At 39.3% G+C, this 12095-nt stretch overlaps 1 protein-coding gene and 1 non-coding gene across 2 annotated transcripts in view; both read left to right on the top strand.

Moving 5' to 3' along the window:
* Positions 1 to 12095, top strand: part of LOC138706618 (chromatin assembly factor 1 subunit A-B) — a 479650-nt gene that overhangs the window by 278626 nt on the left and 188929 nt on the right. The gene's annotated exons all lie outside the window — the stretch shown is intronic.
* TRNAC-GCA (transfer RNA cysteine (anticodon GCA)) lies at positions 6581 to 6656 on the top strand. Its single transcript has one exon. It is a non-coding gene; the product is annotated as a tRNA-Cys (tRNA).

Genomic DNA, 12095 nt, shown 5'->3' with positions numbered 1-12095 from the left:
GCTGTACCTAACCCCTTAAGGAATAATATATCAAATTCAGGAAATGGAGACACAGAACAGAAACTACATAAATATAATGCTGTAAATGGAATTATAAGAGGACATTTCGGGAAGCAAATGTTAAGAGAAGCTCAAGTCAAATTACACAACATTACAGCAAAACAAATGCTAAAATTTGGCAGAGAAACATGGGTAATAAAATAAATAGAGAAGTCCACACCTGTGGAGTAACGGTCAGCGCGTCTGGCTGAGCAACCAGGTGGTCCGGGTTCGAATTCCGGTTGGGACAAGTTACCTGGTTGAAGTTTTTTCCGCGGTTTTCCCTCAACCCAATACGAGAAAATGCTGAGTAACTTTCGGTACTGGACTCATTTCACCTTCATCTCATTCAGACGCTAAATAACCTAGATGTTGATACAGCGTCGTAAAATAACCCACTAAAATAAAAAAAAATAAATAAAAAATAAAGAGAGAAATCTAGAATACAGGCAGCTGAAATGAAATTTCTTCTATGAATTGAAATAGTAATATGCGTTACAAGAGCGGTATGTTGATGTTTTCATGTTCGAGGAAAAGATTGAAAAGCAAAACGTAGTTGAACTTTTTTAATTTCCGAGAACATGAAAACAAACATACCGCTCGTGTATCGTACATTATTTTGTGCGAAGATCGTTTATTACATACCTGAAAGAGGAATTTCTAGTTAGTTGCAATGAAATCTCCATCTTGGTTTGTGTTCAATGACGGCAACTTTTTAAAACTAAAATATCTATCTTCAACATTGTTGCTATAAAATGTTTTCTGTGTTTACTATATTCCAGCAGGCCGTGATATATGTCTGTCTTTTTTTCCCCCCAGTCTATAAATGCGAACTTAAAACAAACGGTAAGGTTATGTAATGATTTATTTTTCATTTTAATATTTTAACGATATTATTTATATAACAAATTACAGTAATAACATCGGCATCTGGAATCTTGTTGACTTTTTCGCGGCTTCCTTAATGTTACTTGCATATAAATGCAGTAACTTTAGTGGAGTTGTAGAGTTTACTTAATTTTTGCAAATATTTAAAAACAATAATTAACAGTGCAATTTAGGTGAAATTGCAGTGGTAAGTTTCCAATTTATAATTGTTACTATGTTAAACGTCTCTAAAAATAATATGTTAAAAGCCTAAAGCAGTAAAATGAATGTCGCGCTTAAGCGGTAAGAAGAGGGAAATTGTTATGTGTGTTACGTTGGGAATACTGAATGTGGTATTTCACACTTACCGCGTATTGGTTTTGTGCGGAAAGCAGGCAAATACGCACGATCTCGCACAAAAGTTTATTAAAGTCGTAAATGTCATTGGCTCATGTCAAGTGCCCGGCTTGGAATAGTTTCATTGCTTCACTTTCCGATTTGCTTGTTATTTGGCTTGCAAACTCTCATAAACACAACTGAGGTCTGACTGTGCCACACAGCCAGCTTTTGAATATTGATATGTACAAGCGATGACGTCATTGAGGCGAAGCAGCGCATTAATTTACGATTAATTAAAAACGCGGGCGGGCGGCCTGCCCTGCAAAGTTGTGATGCTGGGCTCTATTATCCGGAAGCAGCAGCTCTCGCGTTATCAGATTTGGCCGGTAATGTCTGCAAACAATGTAGATCAATACGCGTATGCAATTTAGCACAGCAGTGTTCTTGTTTGCCTCTCCTCGCATACCGAATTACCCATCCATTGTACACAGAATTATCAAATGTCAGACTTCGCAGAACAATGCACCAGCCTCCCCCCTGGTGGCCGTTTAGACAACTCGGGTCGCATAACAGTCACGTGACGGCCTCTTGTGTCAACGTCAAACCAGTCTGTCATCTACAGCGTTGTTATTTTATGGTGGCCGCCGAATTCTGCCTGCGCAGTACGCTAGACGATGGAATTTGTTTTGTAATAACAGTTCAGTTAACTTTACAGTTGACGTCCCTTGCAATAATACGAATGGTTCAGGCATTCCGTTAGGCGGATGGCTAGAGTCCTGGATTTTTACACCTAGTGGCAGGATTGTGGCTAGTGTAATTATGTGCAGTTTTTAACAGAGACGATGTTCGGGAGTGTTTTCTTCAGGTATTTCAATTTTCTGTCATAATTAATTAATTTTTATAACAATTACTATCATTTTGTATTATAACAATCACCAACATAATAATATTAATTCTCATCATGATTTTCTTCTCCATTATCTCTATATATTGTCGCTACCCCCACTACGCATTTAGCGACGTCTCTTCTCTCGAACTGCGCATGTACGAAACTTTCGTTCCTGTACTCTAAAATTCAGTTTGAGTTATTTGGATATCTCTTGTATACGAGCAAATGCTGGGTAACTTTCGGTGCTGGACCCCGGACTCATTTCACCGGCATTATCACCTTCATTTAATTCAGACGCTAAATAACCTGAGATGTTGATACAGCGCCGTAAAATAACCCAATAAAATAAAACATATATATATGTCTTTTAGTTCTTTTACAGTAGGAGTTTCTAATCTCGTCTAATTTTGTGATAAACACCGAGTGAATTTGAATTCATATGCGCAATGCGAATAAAGACGTCTTCTATTTAAAATTAATGTTACATTTTACGGCATTTATAACAACTCACTTCCCTTAACATGCCATGAACAATGCTCGGAACTTGAGGACTTGTGCCTTTGCACGTGGATAAGCGACTGGACTTCCATGACAACAACTCCCGCTGCCAGCACTGAGGTACAGTCAGGTCTGCTATAAAAGTAGTTTCTGGCTGTAACAACGTATTGATAGTATTATGGTAGGTTGAAACACGTAATTTTACAGCATTTCTATAATGAAAATAAACACGAGAAATATATCAAATTTACTGTTCTGCTCTGTACATTTTATTGCAGTGTATGACTACGTACATTCGAAGATTTTCGAACTCATAACTTCTTCGCTTGTTAGTTAAACATGATTTGAAACGAGAGAAACTTATTTCCACGTCATATGAAGTGACGGGAACAAACTTAAAATACTGAATGTTTTTCAGTGTTACTGTTTTCATTCGATTTTCAGTAGTTGCTAGCTATCTGAGAAAGATAAGTATTTCCCAAATTTTTCTCGAAAATAGTTTTCAATTTGTGTGTCACTACTAGGGCAGGTCCCTCTACGACTTGTTCCATGGCTGTGGACAAATTTTCCACCGATTTAAGGGACTGCAATGTCTTTCACCGTTTCCAGCCTCTAGTTTGTGTGTGGCACAACTTACAAAATATTAACTTTCCATTCGAAGAAAGTAATGTATCTACGAAGTCCTCCACGAAATTCTGTACCTAAAATTTAAAAAATGTATTTTGAAACTTCTATAATACCCATTCGAATAACACGTATTTTCTAATTCCTCAAACAGACCGTTTACCTGTAATTCTCTGAATGTCATTGGCTTCGACATGACACACTTTCGTCGTCGGTCTTCCTGTCACTCGATGTGACCACTTTCTTAGTACATACGACTGTCCCTGAACTCTTGCAGCGTGAGCTTTGTGAACGTTGTACCTGTACCTTACTCATGCACACGACACACAAGTCCCCAAGTTCCGAGCTTCAGCCATGAATGATATAGAGGGTGAGCCGTAAGTAATGTCATCAATTAAATGTATTAATTTCTGGATTATGGACAATGCCACACTTGTGTAAACGAAAAAAATGAAAATTCATATTTTCTTTTGGAATAAAAATTACTACATTTAAGCTTATTTTCTTTTAATAACATACAGGAAGTAGGCCTACAATAAGCAATGTCATTAATTTCAGAGGGTTTTTCTTTTAGATATTTCAAACAAGAAAATTTAATACAAATTTGCTCGTTTTTGTTTCCTTGCAAGATAAAAATTGTTTTATATGAAACATTTCGTAGTGTGTTTCTGGGAAAGCCATTGATTTAATTCCCAATAAACTCAGTCAATGTAAGAGAGCAATTCTGATAATAAGTGATTGAAAAAAAAAAAGTTCTGTCCTTTAATGTGCAGAAGAATCAGCCATTCTTTATCTTTTAACAAAATATATGTTTAATTTAGTTAACCAGTGAATTAATACCTACTTGTTATCCGTAGAGTTTTTTATTTTACAATAACCGCCTAATATTCACACTCTTGAGAGAAGTTGTGTAACAGGAGTGCAGTGTCCTAACTTACTATTCATACTGTTGTTACGTCGTGGAAATATGCACGCTAAACTGGTTGGTTTCGTCGAGTAGAGAATAGTAATTGAAACCTCACAAAATTTATTTTCGTATTGAACTTTCTGGAATTTTATTTCCTGAAACCCCGTGATGGTGCGGCAACTTCTCTGACTTCTTCGTAGAACGTGAAACTCTGCAGACCTTTTCCAGGCATTGTATTTGTTATGACATGCTTCGAAGTTCTTGAACCTTATTCTTAAACACCCTTAACCTATGTTCCTCTCTCAAAGTAAGAGATCAAGTTTCACAACCATAAAGAACAACCGGTAATATAACTGTTTTATAAATTCTAACTTTCAGATTTTTGACAGTAGACTGGATGATAAAAGGTTCTCAACCGAATAATAACACGCATTTCCCATATTTATTCTGTGTTTAATTTCCTTCAGAGTATCATTCATATTTGTTACTGTTGCTCCAAGATATTTGAATTTTTCCAACTCTTCAAAGGATAAATTTCCAATTTTTATGTTTCCATTTCGTACAATATTCTGGTCACGAGACATAATCATATACTTGAGGACTTTTCAGTATAGTGAACGAAATCATACCGTGAAGGATTTTTGTAAGTTGTTATAAATAGGTGGACAGAATTGTTATGGACATGAAAATACTGTGGACTAAATCTCAACTGGACGAAAATTTATGGTGGACGTAAATACTGTGGACGAAATGTCACTGGACAATCCGCATAGGAATCAATGACTTGTACGACAGGCACTATATACTAATTCCGAAGTGCTTAATGACGAATGAATAAAAGAATGAATGAATTAATTAATTAATGCGTTCACTCACTCGTTCACTCACTCACTCACTCGTTCACTTGCTCACTCACTCACTCACTCATTCGTTCACTCAGTCACTCACTCACTCATTCGTTCACTCAGTCACTCACTCACTCGTTCACTCACTCACTCATTCGTTCACTCGCTCATTCACTCACTAGTTCGTTCACTCACTCACTCACTCACTCACTAGTTCGTTCACTCACTTGTTCATTCACTCACTCACCACTCGTTCACTCGCTCACTCACTCACCACTCGCTCACTCACTCACTCATTCGTTCACTCGCTCACTCACTAATTCGTTCATTCATTCGTTCACTCACTCAGTAGCTCGCTCACTCGCTCACTCACTCATTCGTTCACTCTCTCGCTCATTCACTCACTCATTCGTTCACTCTCTCGCTCGCTCACTCACTCACATCCGTATAGAAAAGATTGTAGAGGTGTGAGATCTGGTGACTGTAGAAGCCACGATTGAGGTCCACTTCGTCCAATCCATAATTAAGACATGTCCTCATACTAACATTAGGCAAGAGAAGCCGCTGTGAAAATGTCGTACTGTTTCATTTTAATTTACTATCACAAAAGAAGTTGAATGCTTAAACACCTGTCGAAAATAGTTGCTATGATGGAAATAGTGGCCCCCTATGGCGCCGCACACCTTCCCACCCCCGTTACAAATGAGCTTTGAGCGTTAATCATGTTGAAAGTGGAGGGGGGGGCGTTGTCCGTTCCTGCGCGCCGAAACTACAATTAGGGGAGAGACATCTCGCAGCTCTTTAATTTCTCATTAACTCCCGAATATTGGACAGCCGTGAAATCTGTCAACTGTGACAAAGCGCGGCAGTGCCTAGCGTTTAACTCGCTGCGCGGTGCAATTAATTCTGAATAGAACATCATACAGAGTGATTGAAAGTCAGTTAGGAGGAAGTGGGGATGTAATTTTGTTCCTGAATGAGCGAGAGATTGGGTGTGTGAGTGAGTGAATGAAGGAATGAATGGAAGGAGAGGCATTAAAAGATACGCGAAAACCCGTCCTTGCAAGGGGGTTTGAAACTGAGAAAAACTGAATATGTGAGCTCCAAGCCTGATGACCACTTGTCTCACTCTCAGTTTTGCCGTTCCGCTGAAGGAACATTAGAGAATTTTGAAGGAGAAAGCAAAAAATGGAAGTAACCTGGTAGCTAACAGACGAATATATTTTGTCCACAATGTGTATAGATATTAGGAAGGGAAAGAAAGAGGAAACGAAATCGGTGGAAGCAACGTAAATAAGAAGAAAAAGAAAGGAAAAAAGAACAGGGAAAATGGGACGCCTTTAAGAAGGAAATCAAGAAAATAAGGAAAAGTAATACTTCAAATATTCATATGTATGAGGTCTCGCCCACCTCGTTGAATATTACACGACTAATATGAATTAGGCAATTTGTATTATTACTATTAAATACGAGAAAAATTCGTACCAGCACCGGGAATCGAACCCAGGACCTCTCAGCTCTGCGCGCTAAAAAACATTACGAGAGGATTTTGGCCGCCGCCATGGATCGTGTCCCGGCATGGCTCAGTTGGTAAGAGCGCTCAGCGCGCAGAGCTGAGAGGTCCTGGGTTCGATTCCCGGTGCCGGTACGAATTTTTCTCGTATTTAATAGTAATAAGGAAAAGTAAGATTATAAAAGAAATTACGAAGAAAAAAAAGAAAGAAATAAGGAAAGAATTAATATGGGATAAAATTAGAGACAGAAACATGGCAAGAAAGTGGTTGTTGTCACTCAGCTGTTTTCATTTCACTGTAGACACAACTACTCATTGGTATTTGGCTTGGGTTTACGAGCGATGGACTCTCGATGGGTTCGTACTCTTAGGCACACTTTAGCCAATTGTACGCCCTATACAGAGTGGAAGTAAAATAGCCTTGCAAATTTTCAGGGCGAATACTTCATGCTGTATGTAACAGAAAACTATAATATCATATTAGTGAAATGTTGATAGTTTTTTTTAGAAAAAAATCTTTTTTTCCAAATCTCTTATTCGGTAACTATTGAGAGTGGGATCGTGATTTTTGCCCATATCGATACAAAATATAATAAAGAATAATTTATCCCTCTGGCGTATTTCAATCTCTCACTTTGAGAGAGGAACAAGATTAAGGATGTTTGAAAATAAAGTTCTTAGGAAAATATTTGGGGCTAAAAGGGGTGAAGTTACAGGAGAATGGAGAAAGTTACAAAACGCAAAACTGCACGCATTGTATGCTTCATCTGACATAATTAGGAACATTAAATCCAGACGTTTGAGATGGGCAGGGTACGTAGCACGTATGGACGAATCCAGATATGCATATAGAGTGTTAGTTTGGAGACCGGAGGGAAAAAGACCTTTGGAGAGGCCGAGACGTAGATGGGAGGATAATATTAAAATGGATTTGAGGGAGGTGGAATATGATGATAGAGACTGGATTAATGTTGCACAGGATAGGGACCGATGGCGGGCTTATGTGAGGACGGCAATGACCCTGCGGGTTCCTTAATAGCCATTTGTATACATGAGCCGTTCAGAGTAAAAGTGGTGTAAGTCAAAAGTGGGTAATGAGGTTTAAAGTAAAAATTCTGTAAAATACAGCGCAAAGTAGCAATTAAATGGCCTTCTTGCTATCCACTGACTACTAACAGTTTAAATAAATTGAATATTAATTGCTACTTTGCGCTGTATTTTACAGAATGTTTACTTTAACCCTCATTACCCATTTTTGACTTACACCACTTCTGCTCTGAACGGCTCATATGTATATGTATAGGCGTATTTCAATAGAGTGCATGGTTTTCGTGTAAATTTAATTTTTGAAACTCCTGAATTCAGACCATTGCACGAAGCGAACGCTTGGCAACTTACATACGGAGACTCGCCGAGTTTGTTGACCTCTTACATCTGTATACGAGTAGTGTGTTTTAGCGACATGTTGCCGGGCTGCTGCAACTTCAAACTTAATTTCCTATTTAACCGTGCATTTAATCACAAAACGTAATATACGTTTTCTATTAGTTTGAGTGTACCATATCGTCCCTTTTAGTCCATACCTGTGGAGTAACGGTCAGCGCGTCTGGCAGCGAAACCAGGTGGCCCGGGTTCGAATCCCGGTCGGAAAAAGTTACGTGGTTGAGGTTTTTTTCCGGGGTTTTCCCTCAACCCAAAACGACCAAATGCTGGGTAACTTTCGGTGCTAGTCCCCAGAATCATTTCACCGGCATTATGACCTTCATTTCATTCAGACGTTAAATAACCTAGATGTTGATACAGCGTCGTAAAATAACCCAATAAAATAAAAAAAATCGTCCCTTTCAATCAGGAAGGTTATTTCGCTTCCAACCTGTATATACAATAATCGTCCAACTTCGACAGGTGGCCTGGGTGGTATTCGCAAGTCCCATGCTGAGAGGTGGGCCATCCTGCGTCAGCTCCTGATAGAGCCATGTCCTATCCATACACGAGCCCCAAACCCTTCCATTATCAGCATCAGAAACCCATACTACCACCAAGAATTCACCCAGCCTGTTTTCACTATAGTAGATTATAGATGAAATGAGGGAGAGTTGAAGTGTGTTAGTGGAATGATGGAGAGAAACGGAAGTACTTCGAGAAAATCCCTCTGCAATGTCTGCTATGTCCACTACGAATTCCATCACGACCTCACCGGGAATAGAACCATCGTCGCCTAATGGAAGACCAGCACGCTTGCACTTAGCCGCAGACGCGGCTATTACTACTCATACTCTTCAGATACGTCTTACAGCAACAATACGACTCATAACCCTGTTATTTCACGACACTGTGCACGCTACATTGCTTGGTTTCGTCGAGCAGAGTAATTGAAGCCTCATAATATCGAACTTTGTGGAATTTCATTTCCTGAAACCCCGTGGTGACGCGGCAACTTCTCTGACTCATGCGTAGAGCGTGGAACATTCCAGATCTCCTGCAGGCGTTGTTTGTGTTTTGAATACGTGCCTTGAAGTTCTTGAATGCGCTTTGGTATTGCGAAGATTATTTTTTATGAGTGACTTATAAACAGACTGTAAATATCTGCAGAAATAGCTAAGGAATCTAAGGAGAAGGAGTCATGGATAAGAATGGATAAGAACTGAAAAAATAAAAGTTGTATAAGAAGTGAGAAAAGAAGAACTAATATAAAGTAAAACTTACTTACTTACTGGCTTTTAAGGAACCCGCAGGTTAATTGCCGCCCTCACATAAGCCCGCCATAGGTCCCTATCCTGAGCAAGATTAATCCAGTCTCTACCATCATATCCCACCTCCCTCAAATCCACTTTAATATTATCCTCCCATGTACGTCTCGGCCTCCCCAAAGGTCTTTTTCCCTCCGGTCTCCCAACTAACACTCTACATGCATTTCTGGATTCGCCCATACGTGCTACATGCCCTGCCCATCTCAAACGTCTGGATTTAATGTTCCTAATTATGTCAGCTGAAGAATACAATGCGTGCAGTTCTGCGTTGTGTAACTTTCTCCATTCTCCTGTAACTTCATCCCACTTAGCCCCAAATATTTTCCTAAGAACCTTATTCTCAAACACCCTTAATCTCTGTTCCTCTCTCAAAGTGAGAGTTCAAGTTTCACAACCATACAGAACAACCGGTAATATAACTGTTTTATAAATTCTAACTTTCAGATTTTTTGACAGCAGACTAGATGACAAAAGTTTCTCAACCGAATAATAACAGGCATTTCCCATATTTATTATGTGTTTACAGACGTGTGCAAATTATTAGACTCAGCACCACAGTTTTTAAATTTTCACAATTATCATGAATTACTTACTGGCCACAAAATAATCCTGTAGGACTTTATGCGACAGGATCAGTACAAAAAAGTCCTACAAAACCGAATTTTTCCACAAATGAGGGACTGATTCCCTGATGGTGAATGTGTCTTCATGCAGGATGGAGCACCCTGTCACAAAGCCAGATCAGTAACTAATTTTCTAGCTGAAAATAATGTAGATGTCCTTTCCCTGGCCAGGTAACAGGCCAGACCCAAATCCAATTAAAAATCTTTGTTTTATCGTAAAGAGAAAACTAAAAAAAAAAAAAAAAAAGACGATTGCCACCAAGGTGGACTTCAAAGAAGCACTTACCCAAATATGGCACAGGGATGAAAACATAAAAAAACAATGTGAAAATATCATGAACAGCATGTCAAACTGCATAAAATTGATGATAGAGAACAAAGGGTTTCATACTAAATATTAATTGTTGCAAACAGTGTGTGATAAATGAGTTTTGTAGCATAAATATTACTTTAATCATACATGAGCCGTTCAGAGCAAAAGTGGTGTAAGTAAAAATTGGGTAATGATGCTTAAAGTAAAAATTCTGTAAAATATAAGGCAAAGTAGCAATTAATATGGCCTTCTTGCTATCCACTGACTACTAACAGTTTAAATAAACTGAATATTAATTGCTACTTTGCGCTGTATTTACACAATGTTTACTTTAACCCTCTTTACCCATTTTCGACTTATTCCACTTCTGCTCTGAACGACTCATATATTATCGTTTAATTCTAATAATTTGCACAAGTCTGTAATTTCCTCCCGAGTGTCATTTATATTTGTTACTGTTGCTCCAAGATATTTGAATTTTTCCACCTCTTCGAAGGATTTTTATGTTTCCATTTCGTACAATATTCTTGTCACGAGACACAATCATGTACTTTGTCTTTTCGGGATTTACTTCCAAACCTATCACTTTACTTGCAACAAGTAGAATTTCTGTGTTTTCCCTAATCGTTTGTGGATTTTCTCCTAACATATTCACGTCATCCGCATAGAAAAGAAGTTGATGTAACCCGTTCAATTCCAAACCGTGTCTGTATAAAGTAAAACCACAGTCTAGTATATACAGTCGCGAAGCTCAATACGTAGGAAATATGCATCCATACATTGTTGCTAACCACTAGGATCGCTACTGTCGCCTCATCATAGACAATTGAGCGTATTCCGAATCTCAGCGCTGAGCAATCTGATGGCATCGCGGTGTTCCGAATTTCACCGATGGCTTCACTGATGCTCCACCGGTGTCGCACCAGTCCCATCAGCTTGCAGAGGTGGTGGCAGTCTCCATCAGCCGCCATCAGTGAATCTGATTGGTTCTTGTATAGGGCGGGAATTAGCAGACGAATGACATCGTGCACTGTTGTGTCATGGCGGTGTGTTCTGCTGTATTGTTTGTAATGAGCACAACGTAAAAACAATATGTTAATGGCTTATGAGCGAACATGTCAACGGACCAGTTATTACTACCGGTTCAAGAAATAAATTGTTTATGCTCTCTTTTCTTTGAACGAGATGGCAGTACGGAAATTTCGCAAAATTTTGTTAACGTAGCACAGACAACAACTTATGCAGTCGCCATGACAGCCATCAATCCTTCCAGCAGTTTTGTACCTATTTCGCTGCAGCGGACGTCATTGTTGTCCATCGGTCCGGTGAGATTCGGAATACGCTACGAAGTAGCACCGGCACAGTCTATTGTTCTTAGTACCCTCACAACTCAAGCTTCGTGACTGTATATACTAGACTGTGGTAAAACTGGAAAAAGAAAATTACTTCGAAAGGAGAATGGAATGTTAAAAACTAGGAGAAAATCGAAGAGGAATAGAAGACGTTAAGAAATGAAAGCTGAAAAAGAAAGAAGAATTAGAATGAACGAAGAGAACGAATGGAAGAGAGGAAGGGAAGAAGAACAAAAGGAAAGATAGGGCTGACGAAGCGAGGATGTGTGTACTCACCGTCCCTTATGGTGGAACCGCTGAGCCCTGCGCCCTTCTCCGTAAATCCGTGCACGTACACCACGGTGGGGTCTGCTCCCCGGATGTGAGACCTCTGCAGAGAGGCGTCGTCCCCCAGCAGCAGTCTCTGGGGGGCCGTGGGGTTCCACCTGCATGTACTTGTCATTAATAAGTAATCTAGCCACAGCGTTCGTGATTACAGCAGATCTGGACGACAGTTCAATATTACGACACTAGAGTCGCATAAAACACCTCATCTG

The sequence above is a fragment of the Periplaneta americana genome, chromosome 9 (genome assembly GCF_040183065.1).
Source record: "Periplaneta americana isolate PAMFEO1 chromosome 9, P.americana_PAMFEO1_priV1, whole genome shotgun sequence".
NCBI lineage: Eukaryota > Metazoa > Arthropoda > Insecta > Blattodea > Blattidae > Periplaneta > Periplaneta americana.
This window is presented reverse-complemented; position numbering and strand designations above follow the sequence as displayed.